The 19,461-nt window shown below is 39.7% G+C and overlaps 1 protein-coding gene across 1 annotated transcript in view; it reads right to left on the bottom strand.

Annotated features, from left to right (window-relative positions):
* The window catches only part of gcgra (glucagon receptor a), a 54,355-nt gene extending 38,714 nt beyond the window's left edge, over nt 1-15,641 (bottom strand). Inside the window, exon 1 of the mRNA XM_074696540.1 lies at nt 15,380-15,641. The gene's annotated coding sequence lies outside the window, so the exon portion shown is untranslated. The remainder of the gene's footprint in view (nt 1-15,379) is intronic.
* Nucleotides 15,642-19,461: the final 3,820 nt, after the last annotated feature.

The following is a 19,461-nucleotide window of genomic DNA, read 5'->3' as shown; positions in this document are numbered from 1 at the left end:
TCAGATGCACTTGTACTTTCTGTACATCATTATTTCATGCATACTTGACGTCATATCACAAGCTTCAGGGAAGATGTTCTGCAGTCCCTCCTGTGGATACTGTGTACTGCTCACTATGCATGAACAGCGCTCATGTCACAGTGGGGGAAAATCTATATCTCATGTTAAAATCCACTTCCTCCTACAACCATGCAAAACCCATGTCTGCAAGAGTGGGAGGAAACACAGGCCAAAGCTCCTTCTGTAACTTGATTATTTTCTCACTATCAACATATTATTTGGTTAAAGTCTATTTGGAAAGTGATGATAAAAGCTCATCTGTTTGTAAAATATATAACAAGTATGTTTTGATGAGATGAGTGTAACACTCCTTTTAAAGAGCCATGCTTTGGGGGTTTTGTTGTTTGGTGGTACTGATTTTCACACTGTCATGATTCGACTCTCCACACAGTGCTAATTGGGCAGCAAAAAGGCTATTTTAAAAACTTCTGCAGCACCAAAAACAGCCCGTTGTTCAAGGACAGCTCTCTGTCTGACTGAGAATGAACAGAATTTGATCCACAATTTCCTTTTGTCCACATTCTCTATTGCAATTGTGTGTTAATTTTGTCCCATGAGGATCACTTTTGCCACATACTTGGTGAGAAATATTAATGCAGTAAGTGAATGTTTCATCCTCAAACTTGATATTGAGAGGAGACACTGGAGCTGAACACTGGTTCCTACTGAATGCTCACTAAACCGTCTATTACAAAGTATATCATAGTCTTGAATTTGTGGGACCTGCCAAACAACCAAGCCACACAAGGACGGTTTTGCAGCCTGCAGAAGTAAAGGATCAACTGCTTTCATTTCAGTGCCAGAAACCACAGCTCACCTGTTGAGGACGAGTAGAGTCCTTATCTTGTCAGTCCAAGGCTGTACACACAGTATCAGACAGGTGGTTGGAATATCAAGGCTCATTGATAAAATACAAACACATGTATTATGTTATTGGTATCTTTTTACAAGATTCGTCTGAGGCAAATTCCAATAGGAGTCATGAAAGTTAGGGCTAGATATTCATTTACGAGGTGAGTGCAGAAATTAAGACAGATTTTGAGCTATATGTTTTTTTAAAGTCTTAATATACTGAATATGAGCCACATTGAACTGATAAGTCTAGAAAAAACATCTTGTTTCAGGATATTAAAATACAAAGCATTGTCTGAAGTGAGTGAAAAAAAGAGTATGAAATGAGAGTGGGGGAAAAATGTCTTGCATGTATTTCATATTATTCTTGTTTCAGGAAACTTGACAATAATTTTTTCCTGTTACTGGGTGGAGAGCAGGGTACACCTGAACAAGTCACTAGGCTGTCATTCATGCACAGCTACGGATAAATTAGAGTAGCCTATTAACCGGAATTGCACGTTTTGGCCCTATAGGCTCCATGAACCTTATTCTACTTACAGTAATGAATATAAAATCAAGATGAAGAAAAATAATAATAATAATAATAATAATAATAATAAGGGATGCACCGATACAAAAAGTTTGGCAGAAGCCGATATGAATATTTCCGTTATGGCCTAGAACCGATATTTACCGATATCTACCGATATCAATATTGGTAAAAAAAAAAAAAAAAAAAAAAGAAGAAGAAAATCAATCTGAGATGATGTGTTGAGGTAGTTTAGAGAGAAAGAGCGGTGGGACCGTGAGAAAAGACGACCACAGAGAGGATCAAAGGGTGAAGCGCCCAAGATGAACGTGATCAAAAAAGTATGTTATGTCTATTTTTGGATCAAAAGCAGGAAGAGAGACATAAAAGAAGAGGGTCCACTCTTCTTAGGTAGTTTTGGTGTTCACATAGTCATAGAAAACAATATAATTTGGGTCTTGAAAGATTGTTCAAGATGCTCTGAAACTGGCCGGCAGCTAATGAGTCAATATCAGCCCACTTTTACAAATCAGCCGATACCGATATTGATACCGATATATCCTGCATCCTTAATAATAAGTAAGCACAAAAAAATAAAAGAAATCAGCCATAACCCAATCCTGGACTATAATCCTTGTGGAATTTGTGGCCGTAGAAAAGTTGTCATGTGACCAGAACGCAACCTAAAGCCTGTGGCTGTAGAGCGTGGTTATGACAGTTTCTAGTTGAGCAGTTGTTAAGATAAAGCGGCAGTTGTTTGTGCTCTGTACTGTGATAATAGGCCTTGTTGGGGCACAAAAGGGAGCTACACTTGACCCTTGACCCACACATGGTGAGAGGGAGGAGGGGGTATTTTTAGTGCCTCACAAACATGGGTCTGAACAAACAAGAGGACAGCTCAATAGTGTTACCTCCTCTAGGATTTACAAAGCATTTCAGAGAAAAGCAAAACCTTGTTGGGCACTTTCATGTTTTGAGTCTTTTTTTTTTCTCGCATCGATTCTGCCGGGATAAATCTTTTTGTACCAGGTTGCACCCAGCATGGAAACGCATCTGTGTGCACTGAAGAGGAATTCACTTCCCCCAGGACACACAGGTTAACTCCCCCACTGAGCAACACTTAAACTTAACATGAACACAACTGCCACCCATCAAGCTTACAGATCTTATCCGCATCTTGAACCCTGCTCAGCTGCGTGCACGTAGCCCCTGATCAGTTAAAACTGCAGTGTGTAGGTTGGTCATTAGAGAGTAGTCTTATAAGCCACTTTAAGCCTGATTGTGTGATTTATCTTCAAGCTAAGACAGCAGCAGTGATGTGTTTCCATCATCACAACCCACCAGCTCCTGTCAGGCCAACATGACTTATCTGAGAGCTCAGAGATAATTCAAGTCATGACCTCCTGAGCGTGAGGTTACATACCTCAATAAATTTACCACACATAAGCTCCCACAGAGTTTAAATGGCAAGTTGATTTTCTGCAGAGGGTTATTCTCTAGAGACTCTTCACTGTTAATGTATGGAAGGATGCAGTGCATTTGATTGGTCTACATCTTCTGAGGTCAAACATCAAAGACAGTTAGCTCTCATCTTTTACTGCGATTCCTCATTCATTTTATAAGATCTGAAGTGTTAACAGTTTGACACACAGGGCTGCAGAGTAAAGCTGTAATGTGGATTTACAAATTCATCTGCAAAGACAACATTTTTTAAAATCCTGAACCCTGCTTGGTTAGGGTCACCTCGATAACTCCAGACTTTTAAATCCTGGACATAGTCACAGCAACAAAACCTGTTGGTTCCTGAAAGACAGCCTGGTTCAAAGAGCAGCTTAGTCTAAATAGGACTTGAGTGGGCGAAGCAGCATCAACCGTCAAATAAGACCTTTGCTTTAGTCAGAGCTGCAGAGTAGCCAAGACCCATTGTAAGAGCAACACCTCAGAAGGCAGAGCCACTGCCACATCACAGTCACCACCCCATAACTAGATATCGTGTTGGTACCTGAGTCGACCAAACACACTGTGCTGCTGGATCTGACAGTCCCATGAGACGATCATTTGGAAGAAACCCAGAAAGGAAGCTCTTCATCTCCATGGGACTGGTCAGCAACTGTCAGCAGGTTGAGCAGAGAGTGAGTCGTTTCCCCAAGGGAGTTGGATGCAAGGGATTAGCAACTCAATCCCTGGCCAGAGCCTTTAGCATTTTGCCATCAAGGAGAGGTGAAGAGGAAAGCCATCCACAGTACAACTGAGGTGGAAGAGAGCCTGAAGATAGCTGTGGCTCAAAAGAGAAGAGACAGACATTTGGACACAAGCCAGGGTCTGACTGACCATAAAGGGGTCACCTGGACGAGGGTGTTAAAAGTACCTGATCACTACAGGAATATCACTGAGGCCCCGTTTATACATTGCTTCATCCGAAAACGCTCAAATGCAGTGAGAAAAATCTAGGTTTACATGGAACTGCTGAGGGACGGAAAATGCGGTACTAAGCATGCCAGGCCTGTAGCTGGTGCTTTTGCAGTCTTGTCCAGAAGCCACCTTTGGGAGATCTCCATCGAAGTAGAGTTTAGCTGATCATCTGGTGTATCAATGAATGCTAGGTGCAGAAGTGGTGCAAAAGATGCACATTTTGTTGAGAGACAGTCAGCAGGTTCAGCAGATTGAGCAGCACATGCACAACACGATAGTCTGTGTCAATCATAGCAACAGTTGTACTGTTGTATACGCTTGCACAAGCAAGGATTGACGTCAGCGTTTCCACAGAAAACACTGGCATTTGTTACTGTTTACGTGTCATGAGAGTTTCAGAAGAAATCCACTCTGGAGATTGTTTTCAAACGTCCGCATTTTAGGTCAGCTAAAACGCTGTTTCTATGTAAATGCAAGGCTCAAACGCAATAATACTTTTGGGTTTCACCATAAAACCATTGTCCTGTAAACAGCCCCTGAAGATGTGTCCAGATAAATCAGGAGATGTATGCTCGGAGCAATCTTGACGTGTTTTATGGTTTATATTTTTGCAGGAGAAAACTAAAAATGGCTTTTTTTTTTTTTTTTTGGTGATATCTCAGAAATGAAGGAACTTAAAACCCAAGTGTTTAAAGTAAACCTGAAACCACACCCAAAAAGGCCATTTTCAATTTTGTTTCATTTGCTTTTGAAGCTTCCTTTCCCTTTACCCAAGTGAGGTTAACTTATGCATGTGTCTAAAGTTCCAAAACCATGTTGCTCAATCTTTCGATGTAGATTATACTTAACATTTATAATGACATGTAAAGTTGTCCTGTTCACTAACTCAAAGCCCCATAAAAGAAAGATGACGTCATGCCTAAGGTGTATATGTAAAAAATAATCAATTAGATAGAGATCCCATTTTCTGTTCTGTCAGTGAAAGAACTTCACCAGTCTTTGTACTGCTCTCTGTACCCCATCTGTGCTGGTAACAAAAAGAAAAAGAAAAGAAAAGAAAACACGTTTTGTACCAGGGATCAGTGTCTAACAGGCTGCTCCAGTGCACTTTGGCTTTTGGTCATCTGCCTCCAACAAACAGGCCCATTTTTTGCACTTAATGTGGGTCAAATAAAGCGCTGAGTGTGTGAAAGTGTCAGGGAAATCAGGAGCTTTAAAAATAGCCTCATCAGAATTAACATCCAACTGCAAGCTAGTGTTACCAGGTAAAAGACAAGAGGACACTGACCAAACCTCTTAACCCACAAGGTGCTCCAGCTGTGGCTTAGAACTGTCCATCTAAAGGTCAGGGGGTTCAGTCCTGGGGCCATGCTGTCACACTCACAAGACTTTATGTCAGTGGGTAAAACACTTAACCCTGTAACTGCCCTTAGTAGGTGTGCCAGCGGTGCATGAATGGGATTAGCTAACCCTGATGGGTGCTTTTACATAGCAGCCTCTGGCATCAGTGTGAGTGTGGTGTGATGGGTGAATGTGACATGTAATGTAAAAACACTTTGAGTGGAAGATGGAGATGGAGGAAGTGCTATATAAATACAGTCCATTTAGATATAAATAGCAGGGTGATAACACTTCATGTGTTCAAAATATTTAAGCCCCAGAATGAAAAATAGATAATGCAAAGTAGTCACAATCATGACGTAAATCCCGCCACCATTCAACTCAGTTTAACACATATTTTATTGTTTTTGTCTCCAATTCAATGTGATGTTTGCTTCTTAAACCTTGAAAACAAAAAGAAGTGTTTTTGTGTTTATTATCTACAAGGCCCAGTGCAGCACAAAGCCTCTCTCCTCTGTCCACTGCAGGAACTGTCAAACAGACAATCGCAGTGGATGTGTGATGAACAGGATGTAACACCTAGGGTGGTTTACAAGTGCTTCAGCAGACTGCAGTGACAGTCACCTTTACAACACAGAGCATCTGACCGCTGGTGGACCTCTTCAGCCTCATCTGTAAATTGAAAAGCTGCCCTCTACAGCTGTGTCAGTTTTCATCTCCTATCACTGTTATCTTTTCATTTCTGGTCATCCAGAGACTCAGGATGTTACAGACTGCAGTTTGTTAGAGTTACTTCAGCATCGCTCTGCATCTCAAACTCAAACCATGAACATTTTTACCACCTTTGGTTGAAAATCCTCACATTTAGAGGACTGTTTTATTAACAGCAGCAATAAGGCGGTATTATCTTAAATCAATGGAAAACTGAGTCTCTTCTTTAGTGAGCCGCACCCACTGCGTAAGTCAGACAGTAAAGTCTGACCCCACTGTGATCTGCAAGACACTCCCTGTGAGAATTTCCTGTAACGGTTAAGTGAAGACAGAGGGGAAATAATTTAAGCGTTTCTCGTCTCTGGTTAATATCCAAAAAATGGGACAGCATGATATTTGCTGTGAAGCTTGCAGAGCAAAACTCTTAGAGAACCAAGCGTGAAATAAAGCAATGTTTCCAGAGCTCTGCATTTCTGACTCTGCTTCATTTACAGTCTTCAGCGTGAGTCAGATGAGAAAACCAAAAGATGTTCCTTTTTTGTTTCTTTGTTTTTGTTGTTATTTATCAATAGGAAGACATTCACAAATGTAAAACACAATTCAACAGAAATTTACCAAAGAAAAGTGAAGGTGAAAAGTTGATTCCGTCTGAGCAGTCCTGCAGAAACGACTGAGCCTGTCCACCACAAGGGCACGTAAGGTGCTGTCAGCCAGTCGGAGTGATTAATCTTGTCGTTTTCCTGCAGAGCAGGCAACATCAAAACACTGTCTGGATTTGTTCGGAGGGGCAGGAAGGTAAGCTGTTGGCAGCCACCCAGGAGCTGATGGAATGTGCTACATTTAATTTCTGATACTGGTCCTGAATTGGTAATGTGAAGGAAAGGCAACAGATGCTACCAAGAAACCAGAGAGCAACAATGGGATACTGCTCAGAATGGCTGAGGGGGAAATTAAATGTCTTACAGAGCAGAAAGAGGACCACTATTTGCTCTTTATTCATGCAGCCTTTGTCAAGAAAAGAAAAACCTCACAACAAGCAGCGGCAGAAACTACAGAGAAACACAAATTAGGGTTAACATATTTATGAAACAACTGAATAGAAAGTTCTGGATAGAAATGCCTGTTGGTTAAACACCTCCCATACTGGCTTATATTTGAAATCAATATCATCGACAACACTTACACCCATTACACCATGATTTATAGGCCAGGAAAGAAAGGACTAGCTTTGCCAGAAATCAATTCTCCATATCTGAACTACTAAGTCTTATTGTTCTGCCTCTGTGGATTAAATATTGGTTAAACGGCAGCTGTTAAGAGCCGAAAGAACCAATTCTTATTTTCTCCATAAACAATATCCGAGGATAATAACAGTGTGGATAAGTAGGGAGCAAAATTAAAGTCAAAGTTGTAATTATTTGAACTGCACCCTACAAGTAAAACCACAATGTTTACAGTAAGCAAAGCCTCAGTTTCTATTAGTAACACCAGTGATGTCAAAAAGGGACTGTGGAGTAATGCTGGTCTTGGCACAAAGTGACATGTTAAGCTGTTTTCAGGAGATTCAGTAAGGAATCCCTAGAGTCCGAATAAAATTATGAGGTTTTAATAAAAAAATAAATAAAATAATAATAATAATAATAATAATAATAATAATAATAATAATAATAATAATAATAATTATTATTATTATTATTATTATTATTATTATTATTATAACTCTTATTATGTCATGTTTATTCAATATATTTATTTAACCATTATCATTACCACTATTATTTTTATTATCATAACTGTCTATGCAATCAACTCTTTGTTAACACTTTTTCTGTCAATGTCACTGCCTTGTCTTGTACAATAAAAAAAAAGAAAAGAAAAGAAAAGGAAAGTGAAAGGCTGTGCTGTTCACTTGGACTGAGGAAAAGGAGGACAGACTGGTGAAATTGTGAAGCGAGCATGAATGCTTCTTTGATGTGTCTTATTTGATGTGTCTTATTTGTGCCGTGATCGAGTCAAGAAGGGTAAAAAGTGGACAAAAACTGCTGCAGCCATGCAACTACCAGTGCTGTTACTTAGCTGAACAGGGCTGTGAATCCTTGTCAGATTTATTGGATAAAAAACAGTTGTGCAGTCACATTTATAAAAACGAGAATGAGCTCATCTTGATGAGGTTTCATTGTACTTGACAGTTGCTTTGACTCGCTGAGATGGTGCACTTGAGAAGATTTCATTAACTCTTCAAATTACCCATCTATCCCTGCTCGTGCTTGAGAGTAGGAGAGCAAAATAACCCATGAAATGGTAGCTTGCAGCAGCATAGAAGTCAATGTCTATTTAATTAGCTGTAGGTATTTCCTGTCACTACAGTAAAGGGTTGGTTCAAACACTTACTGTTTGATTGTAGACATAACAACAAATCTGGTGCATGTGCATGTGTCTGTGTAAGAAAGAGTGAATTCTTTGTCTCCTCTGCATGGCTGCAATATGTGATTTAAGGTTGAATTGTACATTTTGTACACCCATCATTTGTGTGTTGCAGACACTGTTTACTAGCTTCATGGCTCACAGCTCAACGAGGAGCCCAGGCGATATCTAGACGGGCCTTTCCGATCCATAGTGACAGCTCTTTGTAGTAGAAGCTATTCTTAGCTCTCCTGGGTCCCTCGTGGAGGGTCGTCTGAATTGGAGCATGTAGAGCCTTACAGGACGGCTGGGCTCACTTGATAGGTGTTGACACCTATTCCAGCTTTTCACATCCGTCTGTAGCACCACCACAGGCTGTCAGACAAGACAGGATCACCTGGTTATCGCTCTCTTTTGCTCTGCCTCTATTGTTTGCTCTGTAGGTCTATCTCATTAAACAGCTCGGATCATTGTCTGTGATGCTATTGAAAAAAAAAGGCATGGGGCCAAATGAGGAAATTAACAAAACCTTGGTGTTCCTTTTTCTCATCTTCCTCATTCTTGTTTTCTTTGATGATTCCTCAGAAAACTACAAAAGCGAGAGCTACAATGACGTGATCCTGTCCTCTGTCAGCCTGCGCCTCTCTTCTGTTAACCTCACTCTCACCTCAGTTCTGCAGAATGTCTCTTATGTCCTACACTATATCATCATTGATCAGCTAAATGCATTAGTGTTGGATAAGATCGTATCAGTCTTTTTCGAGAGCACAAAGCAAAAAGAGAAAGACAATCGGTGTCAAATACAGTGTGTCTACCAATGGCTGATAAATGGAGAAGCTCTGTGGCTTTGAAAACCAATTTATCTCTGTTACTGCAACCAATCTTCGAATGCTACCACCATTATCAGACCCTTTGACTGTAATGTAAAGACAGACAACACAATAGCTCCCCAAGAGTGAAGTCAGAATAATTGGAGTTTTTCCCTTACTAAGATTTTTTTTTTTTTTTTAAACATGATTGAACGTTCACTTTTAATAAGGAGATAAGAGTTTGTCTTTTATTTGATGCAAGGTAAAGTGTTTATTACTACACCTGGCAGCTGTGTTGACTGATGTGGGTTATAGTGTTGCATTCAAAACAGAGCTGTGAAAAAGAACCAATAATTGGAGACAACACAATCATATGTGACACAACACTTTTTTATGTCTGACTGATTGTTCCCTCCAGATTCGGTACCTTGATCATATCATGTTTATTTTGTTGTCTTTTGCCTTAAGTCTTGTGTTTTACTATTCTCTCTGTGTTGTTTCTTAAGTCTATATTATTTCCTGTTTTATTTTGCAGTTCTTCCTCCCTATGATGTCTTATTTAACTTTACCTTCTGTCCTGTTTCCCCCCTTTCTGATTGCACTCTGATTAGTTTCACCTGTGTCTCAAGTCGTGTCACACCTGTGTTTGATTACCCTCTGTAGACTGTGGTTGTTTTCCAAACCGCCTACTACACTAGCAGTGGCTACTATTTTGGCTGAAAGTATACCAAAAATTCCCTGGATGTTCTACCGATCCAGGAAAATTTCTCAGTATGCAACAGACTACTCTATCTGACATACTATTTCCCACAATGCATGGCGCTAACGCTGTTTGTCTATGCGGTGGCAGGTTTTGGTAAATTACCGCCATCTACTGTAATTAATCAAAATTTTAATTACAACACAACACTTTCATTAAACCATCCATGAGATAGGAGTGAAGTGATGCGAAGAAACACCAGTAAATCTTGTCACTTCCAGTTGTAAAAGAGGTGTTTTCTTCTACAAATTCATTGGCTCATATAAACCGCTAGTACACTTTTTAAATCATAGGTGGATTATGTAGAAGTGGTTTTTACATCAGCTGTAAAAAGTAAAAATCCCTTTCAGATTTATTTTCAGTAAACAATATAAATTTTGGTGTAAGATTAGAAATCAAGAATGATGATTCTGTTTGATATGATTAACAAAATAACCAAATGCCAAGATCTGCAAATTGCTTGCTTTGTATATTTAAAGTAAAGGCAAAAAAAACCAAAAAACCCAACATCATCTGTAGTTCCACCTTCCGAGACTGGAAACCAGAGTAGTATACTACAACACAGACCCAACAGAACAGTCATACTAGAAACTACAAGCAAAAGCAGTAGGTAGTTTGTAGTGACTACTACACACTACAACATGTAGTATGTAGTAGGCGGTTTGGAAACAGCCAGAGACCTTCTACACACGTAGCCAGGTATTTACAAAAACAAATATCCTCCCACATTCGTTTTTAAAATTACTTTCATCCACAAGTAAGTGGGCAAATTTGCTGAAAGAAGCAGCTTGAAGCATGCCAAACCCATATTTGGCAGTGTTTTCCAGATGTAAAACCTGTGCCAGCCAATCAGAGTGAACCCCCTCATTCAGCTGCGACGTTTAGGACAGAACCTTTGTTTCCCCATGTATAAACAAAACTATGAAACCAGAGTTTCCCAAAATCTTCACTTTTCAGATTTCAGATTTCAGAAAACATTGTTTTTAATGACTGTGGTTTTGTGTGCATGACAGACCTAGAGGTATAAAAACACCAATTTCGCAACAGAGACACACTGTACGTTTGGTGATTTTTTTTCAACCGGTTTATAAGATATTAGGATCCTCTGATTGTCCAATCAGAGACACAGCTCAGCTCATGTGACATAGCTCTTAGGAGGGAAGCTCAAAGCCTGCATCATATCCAATGTGGCTTCAGATGGGTGGCGTCGTGGAAACTACTCCCATTACTCATACAGTCTATGGGTTTCTCAGATACCCAGCGATGTGTGGACATCGCTTGTGTTTTCTTCCTCCTCAGTCAGTTCATTCCTAAGAAACCAGTGTCTCTTCCTTCTTTGTTTTTTTCCTTGGATATTCTTCTGTGTTGGTTGTCATGGTGTTGGTTTATCAAACCCTAGTGTGCATTGTGGGTCTTCTTCCATTGTTTTTCCTTACGACGTGACGAGTAGCTTCCGAGTTCCCATAGCTGCCCCCCTCCCCCCATGCACGTTTATTGTTTAAACTAAATATATTTCAATAATTCCATAGCAGAGTACTTTGCTGAAAAATGTTTCAAGGTGAATTTTAAAAAACAAGAACTAGTTCAAGTTTTGGACCTTGAACATAGTTCAAAGTTTAAAAACAACAAACTATAAACATGAACTATTAATCTGAGTCAGTGACCTGAACGTGGAGCTACCCCATTTTTAGTGTGTACTTACTCAACACTGGCTGTGGACTTTACCCTCCTTAGGGATTTTTTCAGTGTTGTCAGTCAGTTCATCCATGTTTTGCTAAAGTGAAGGTATTGTAGATCAAAACCATGGCTCCAGCTTCTAATGTGCTCTGGCTCCAAATGCAAAAGATCTGTACTCTGTTTTCTGAAGGATTTTGGCTCAACTTTTATGCAATGGGAGGAGGTTGAGGTGCAAGGTCTGCTAGTATTTTTATTTAGAATCTTTAACCCCGTAAAAAACGACTGTTTTAATGGGTCTACTCACAACTGGTGGGTTGCATTCAGGAAAACATTATGGCGTGGGTTCCAACTGGAATCCAAACCCTGATCTACTGGGTATAAGTCTTCCATAACTCAAACTATTTTATCAACCCCACCCTCACCTGCAAGGTTTTGTCTGTCTTTCAACTCAGACACCTGATGTACCGTCAGATGTACTGAATGCCAACTACATTAAAGATATGGTGCTGAAAGGCTGGTGCTGAAGGGGACCTTAAAGGGATGTCTCTGACACCAAAAGAGCATGACGAAGTGCTTGTCTTTGAAAACCTGAAAGAGAGCAGACTGGTCCTTCTTTCACTGATGTATCCTTTACTTAAAGTCACCAACAGATCAGCTGAATATTTACAGACAGCCTAAGTCTTTTGGAGGCAGATTGATTATCCAACACTTGCCTGAGTCGGTCATAGATCAGAGACAAACAGAAAGAGCAAAATGTTTGTGAACAAGACCTTTAAGTGCTTCCCAGCCAGCATGATGATTTATGTCTGTTTATATGGGAGGCATGGCTGAGCGTGGCTTCAAAGGGACATCACCATCTTAATATGTGTCCTTGACTAAAGACTACACAAAGATGTTGGTATTGTGGTTACTGCGTTATTTTCTTTTGGTTGTAGGTAAACGGTTAATGGACTGCAGCTTCAGAGCACTTTTATAGTTTCCTGACCATTAAGAGCTCTCCACATGCTACCTTCAACCTTTAACACGGGCACAGTTTAACTAAATATCAGCATCATGGTCATGTCTGTAGAAACAGGAGTATAAAACAGTTTTTTAGTGGTTTGTGTCTAGATTAAATTGCTGCCCTGCTAAAGCCTGGTTTATAAGTCTCATTCAACCTTAAGTTTGGTTATTGATGCAGTCATACTTGTGAGTCAACGTGTCTGTTTGGAGCTGATAAATTGTTCAAACATCACTTATCATGAAAAGAAGAATATAAAGAGGAGACTTTGGGAAAGATGCAATTTGCTGCAGATGTCTGCATTGATAATTCTTCTTTAAGGTTGTGCATGCAACTAATACTGACATATCACTAATTTATTTTGTGTTGTGTCAATGCAGAGTTACTCTTTAGAGGAGGTGCTGCACAAGTAGGCTTTTGCACTGGACATAACCCTTACTCTGACGTTGAAAGTTTGACTTTTTTTGTGCTGCAGTAGATACATAGAGGGTTGCGTGCTGTGCTCATATAAAAGGCTTATTCACAGATCACAAAAACAAAACGAATGGATTCAGGTACATGCACAATCATTCAAATTAGTATTATTGTCTGACTCTAATTAGTCTGTTCTGCTAATTGCTGCTAATTGCTGCTAATCTCTAATATGCACCTTTAGGCACTTCTTTTTTCAACCTTATTCTGTTTTATATTTTTTTAATCTTTCTTGTTGTACCTTTTAGAGAGAAAGCCACAGAAAATGTTGTTTCAAAGTCTGCATAAGGCATCCAGACTTTTGAGACTGTTCCTGGTCCTGTGACTGCATGGACAGACCATATTTACTGTAAGTGAGCTGTGAGCTTGTCTTGCTCCTTGGGGCCAAACGGTCTTAAGCCGTCAAAGCATGAATCCACATGCAGCCAAATATCACCCAAGAGGTTCAAATGTTTGAATGTTACAACAAATCAAAAAAGACTATAAACATTATCATAACTGAAGTGGGGTTTTTTTGGTGTGTGTGCGGGTATTTACGGAGAGAAATCAGCCACGAGAATATCTTAGCCAGACTTTTCCAGCCACATTAACATACCAACTTCTCGTTGTTAAATCACAGCTGACATCTCACTTAATGATACCAGTGTGTTATGCTCAAAGTAAAACATTATAGACAGAAAGGAGAGAGGTAGCAGAGTTATTTGATAGAAATGCATGTTTTCTTATAAACACTGAGGTGAAAGATATCCTTCTACATGTGATAAAGCTGTAAACTAGAATAACTGCTCTTCTTTGACAGCGACAAACTCCATATTGAAAAAGAAAGATCAGAAAGCACTCTCTGCTTTCAGTTGAGCCCAGATCTCAGCGTTGCTTTTAGCGTACGAGTAGTGCATGAAGTGCTGCATGCATATGTCAGTCGAATATTAGCATAATTCACTTCAAAATGCAAAGCCCATAGTAACATTTTTTTTTATATTTGATCTACATGAAGAAAGGAACTGATCAGACCCAGCTAATCAGAAAACCACTTAGAAAGCTTCCCAAAACTGTACTAATTTGTGTTTTGTATGCATTGGAGCACCTGAGCCCCCCACTAATGTTTGCAAATCACCACCAGAGACGACATACAGTAAAGCATCACTCATTCATGTGGAGTGCACCTGCAAGCTCCGCGAGGCTAATGCATCTGTATCCCTGCATCTCTTATGTCACCAGCAGATGTGTTGTGGTAGTAATGAATGTGTTTGTTCAGTTGCATGAGGGGTGTTTGCCCACAATGAGCCCAATGAGTAACCGCACTGTTTACAGTCATCTTAAGAAGCTGCACAGGGGAGCATGTGGTTTTCCAATTATAACATGACGGTGCAAGTGGGTCTTATAAAAATCAATAATATCACTGCAGGATGATAACTGCAACTAAAGTTTAAACTGCGGCACAGGAAGCCAATGGTTCTTTTGCTACCAGTTGTTTCAAACAGGTATTTCGAAAAAAAAACAAATGAACACATTTCAGATCTAAATATTTCATGAGGATAATTTGAACTTGTGCACTCCCCAGGCTCCGGTATTTTTGTTTCTTACATCTGCATTGAAAAGTTTGTCTTTGCTTTAGGGCAGAATAACTTAATTAGCTGTTCAAATAATGCCTGCTGCTATTTCAGAAACCTCAATTAAGTTTCTGATGTCTTGTTTTGTTTTTGTCTGAAGAGCATAATTATTCTAGTCTTGGCTGAGACAGAGCAGTTTGAGAAGTCCACTGCAGGCCTTATTGGACAGGACGCAGTTACACAACCAAAGGATCTCATCATCTAAAACATATTTGCAACACAAAAGTAAAATAGCTGGAAAAACAAAACCAACTTAATTCAATGTATGTCTTGCAAATAACACTATGTGAGCCACTTTTGTGTCATCAAAAGGTTTACTGAGCCATATTATTTATTTAATTAGTTGATTATTCATTTTTTCTCTTTTGTGTTTGCAGAAGTTTGGATTATTTAAAAATTGATTTCATCAGAGCCTCAAGTCCATTTAGACTGAGCTGACTGAGCATAATCCAGGTTTTAGAAAACACCACTTTAACAAAGTGATAGGAATTTAGAATTTAGGAAAAAGAGATATTAGATTTCGTCATACAGTGCAACTACCTCGTTCATCACAGAAATATCCACAATTAATATCCTCAAATGGGTTGTTTTTAAAGGGGTTCAATTAAAGGGAGGAGTATTGAATTTGGGCGTTTTAAAAACTTTTATTTTTGGCTTGTAAGGTTTTATTTTTTGTGTATTGTGTAAGTAATGACATTTCATTTTAGGAAGACAAACGTGGAAATGTAATCGAACTGCATGAAACACACAAAACAAACTTACCGATGGGATCCTGCTTGTTTCTCCACTCCGTCCTCCACTTCTGCTCATCTTCCAAGCAGCATCTGGCAGACTATATTTCCTCTCTTGGTTTGAGCGGCTCCGTTGGTAATCCAACTTTTAAAAAAGGAAACTACAGCCTGCTCCGTTCCGCTGTGGAAACAAGTCCTCTGAGCGACTGCGAGTGAAGTTGAGGGTCTCTTGCTTCAGTCATGAAATGAATCAAACGGAGCTGGAATCAAGGGGAGTAAAATGTTCTGTTCGGTGATTGGAGTTGGTTGAGTGCGCGCGAGCCACATCGCCGTTAACGTGCGCTGCTTGTACCCGTGTGACGTAATGGGGGGGCGTCCAGCCCAGTACCGTGTGTATGTGTGTGTGTCAGGTTGATTCATAAACTGGCTAAAATCTTACCTCCTTCTTTGTTTGTTGACTTCAATGATGCCTTATTACATTTTGCGTTATATAATATTGAAAGCATCTATTAGTATGGGGTTTATTTTAAGGTTTGAATTTGAAACTTTTTTTTTTTTTTTTTTGTCTCTATATCAGAGGAAGCTGATATTGGTTGATAAATAAATAAGCAGACCTTAATTTGGCCTTCTACATGCTGTCAAATTGAAACAGCCAGCTTGGTTCTACTCCCTTGGTTACCACATTTGCCACTAACATCCCTAAAATGATTGAATAAATCATGTTTGTCTGCCTCTGTTCCAATAACCAGAAACAGGTGCCACGTAAGTTATGGAGTTCTTAGTCCCAGCCAAGAAACTGTCAAGCGTTTTCGCTCCTCTATTTTTACATACTGTTTTCAAATTTCAAGTTTTATGCCAGGTTTTATAAACTAGCTGGTTCTGGCCAAAGACTGTATTGAAAAAAATAGTCTCAGTTAAACAAATTAGCAACAGTGACTCAACCTAACAATACACAAACTGGTACAAGAGGCAAAGTAGCGAGCTGTAGCAAGCCTCCCCACTTAAGGCTGTGTTCTGCTTTCTGCACGGATGTAACGCGCAAAAATGACACGCACGGGATCCGTGCGAGAACAAGTGAGGCTTTTATGCTTTTTAACATCCCGCGCAGCGTCGGTTGTTGTCCATTCCCAAACTGCAGGGGGCGGTGTATCAATGTTGTTTACAACATGACATATCTTTCCTGTAGATTTTTCCAGGTTCTTTTAACCAATTCCTATCCTCTGCTGAGAGTGCCCACAATTTCACACCAAAATGTATTTACCACTTGGTTATCACAGGGATCTCTGTGTGAAGAGCTATACAGATGCCTGTATTTCTGCACTTCTACCACTAGGAGATCCTGTTCTTCCGCCATCTTGTCCACTCATCTCTGTCCGGCAGGTTAGAAATTTTCGAGTGTGCACAGCGTGGAAATTTTCCACCCGAAAGGGACCGCACGAGGGGGCATAGGTGCAAGAATGACAACATTTGTCCGCACAAAGCTGTGTTTCAAGCCTAAATCAGCCTTAACAGCTGTGTCATGTCTGTCTATGATTCAGGTCAGATGATATACAAATATAACAGCTATAGTATCCTAAATTAATCAGTTATAAAAACATTTCTTTGAATGAGACAGTAAATGTTTTTTGTTTTTTTTTCCTTTTTTTGCTGTAAAAATCAGCTGTTTTGGACTGGGTGTGCATGTGGTTGCTGAGGCTTCTGAAACCAGCCCCAAGTGGACAGTTGAGGAACAGCAGTCTTTAGCACTTTCACACTGGCTTCACATATTCAACTTTTGAGGTTGCTGCTTGGTTACAGCTTGATATCAAGCACACAGACATGACGGTGGTGGTTAAAGATTTCCACGTTTGACTTTTTGCAAGGAGGCAAGCGAGTAAACATCTATTCTTTGTTCTTTATTTGGGTAACTATTAGCTTCAACATAGTGGTTGCCAATCTTTCAAAAAAATGTTGTGAAAAATCTAAGACTTTGGTGTCAGTGAGGAATTTTACGCAATGAATGTTTACACACATTAGTATCATCTGGTCCTCCTCTCCAACCTCATAAAAAGTTTGAAAAGTTGTTGAACTTTGCACAGCCCCCTCAACAAGCCCTTCATTAATTAGCTTTGCGCTGACATTTCACAAAGCTGTTTTGTGATTTTACCCTGGACAAGGCCATTTCATATTCAGCGGTGAGCAGGAGGGAGTCATTCAGGAATAGTTCTTTACTGAAAATGACTGATTACTTTGTTGTTTTCACTTTAAAAATGAAGCCTGGAGCAGTGAGTGTTTTTAAATCAGAATTTTTACCGTCAGTAGAGGATATATAATCTATAACACATTGGATTAGATGGATGTATTCAGGGTTGGACTGAGTGAAAGCTACTGAAAATGCATGGAATGCTGTCAGTCTCCAAAATTAATGGGTGAATCTGAGTTTTCCCACCAAAAGGCCTCACATACTGTAGAATGAAATTGCTCAGTCTGGGAATGTGAGTGGTCCCCTAACGCTGATGTTGCTTTGCAGTGAATTTCATTACAGTTCAAACAAAATCTCTCTCATGGCAATGTGTATAAGAAAAATAAGAGATCTAAACAGCCGTATGTGTGCTGTAGAGCTCTGGGAAACAAACACATGATTTTTTTAGCGTGGACTTTGTCCATAAACAGGATTCAAGGACCTTCTGCAGAAGTCAATAAACCCCACAGGGCCAAATCAATGCTGTGTAGTATTGTTAAAAACATCTATTTTCTTCACCAAATGATTTCCTTTTTATCAAAAGCTCTCTATTTGGATCACTTTTCATGCCTCAAAAAGCTATAGTAATGTGCCTGGCTTTATCGGACTAGAACCAATAATGCAATACTGCTTGACTGTGCATTGATGTTAAAACCGCCTTGAGCTCTTTGAGGTTCAAGTGTCACACATGATGCTGCAGCATTCATTAGACAGGCTTCATTACCTCTTTATGGAAATGCTTTTAAATTAGAAATGAAAAATTCAGTCAGTGGCCATGATGTACATCTTTCCTGCCCATCTGTTAAGACGTCATTAGTAGCAGTAATTGAATAAGCACAGAAATTTCTAATGATTACTGACTTAAATAATAAATCAGAAGTAATTGGTCATCATTACTTTTATATATATATGTATTTACAGAGGAAGTCAAGCAATAAAAAATAGTAAACATAAAACTGTTTGCTGTAGAAGTACCTTAACAATCCAACAGAGGGAGCCAGTGGCACAGTGCCAACACAGTGAATCACACAGATAGAATAATAGTATCCAACTGCATCAGTATATATCACCCTTCTTAAAGGTACTTCCTTGAATGCACAAAAAACACATCAAAATATCAAATCTTCCCCCTTTCATTTTCTCATCTTTCCCTTTAGGCTGCCTCCATTCCACACCACAATCAGCACTGCAACCCAGGCATCTGCCAGCACTGTAGTGGGTTAATATTTGAAGAGAGATTAGGCCAACTCGATTAGACAAAAGCTAATGTAAACACTGGATGTCTTGTTCAGATAATAATAATGTTTTCTGGAATTTAAGCCTCAACAGGTTACAATAACACATCCATGGCCCTGATAACACAGTAGGTTTCACATGGCAGCAACAACTGTTCCAGTAGCACAAAAAGCTCAAGTGTTAAAGCCCCACCACACCCACATGCTCCAACTGCTGTGTTTAGAAAAGTTAAAAATAACTTTGATTGTTGTTAAGGTATGTGTTCCCATAAGAATAAATACTTAATACAGATCTCCCCAGCGGGACACGCACCGCTGCAGAGATCAACTTGTATTCGGACCAAGTTGAAATGATCTGCAACATGTTGTTTACAGTGTGGGAACAGTCGGCGCTGAGGTGGGATAAGGTCTAATAAAGCAAGCTGCCAGTGGGAGTAAACAGGCAGGGGTGCAGTGTGGTTTGTGTTTGGGTCAGCTAGGGTCTGGCCTGCACGCTCCCTCAGAGATGAGTTTGTTTTCTGAGTCTGGTCACGCTCTTTGAGTCTGGCCATTAAATTGGTATTTGGCAGGATGGCATATTCCTAACAGGACAATGAGATCAGTGCACTGTGGCATTGCAGAACTCTTTCATAGTTCTGGACCTGATAGTAAGCTTTC

Source organism: Halichoeres trimaculatus, unplaced genomic scaffold, assembly GCF_033239565.1.
Source record: "Halichoeres trimaculatus isolate MK-OKI-2021-1 unplaced genomic scaffold, fHalTri1.1 fHalTri1_scaffold_20, whole genome shotgun sequence".
Taxonomy (NCBI): Eukaryota; Metazoa; Chordata; class Actinopteri; order Labriformes; family Labridae; genus Halichoeres; species Halichoeres trimaculatus.
This window is presented reverse-complemented; position numbering and strand designations above follow the sequence as displayed.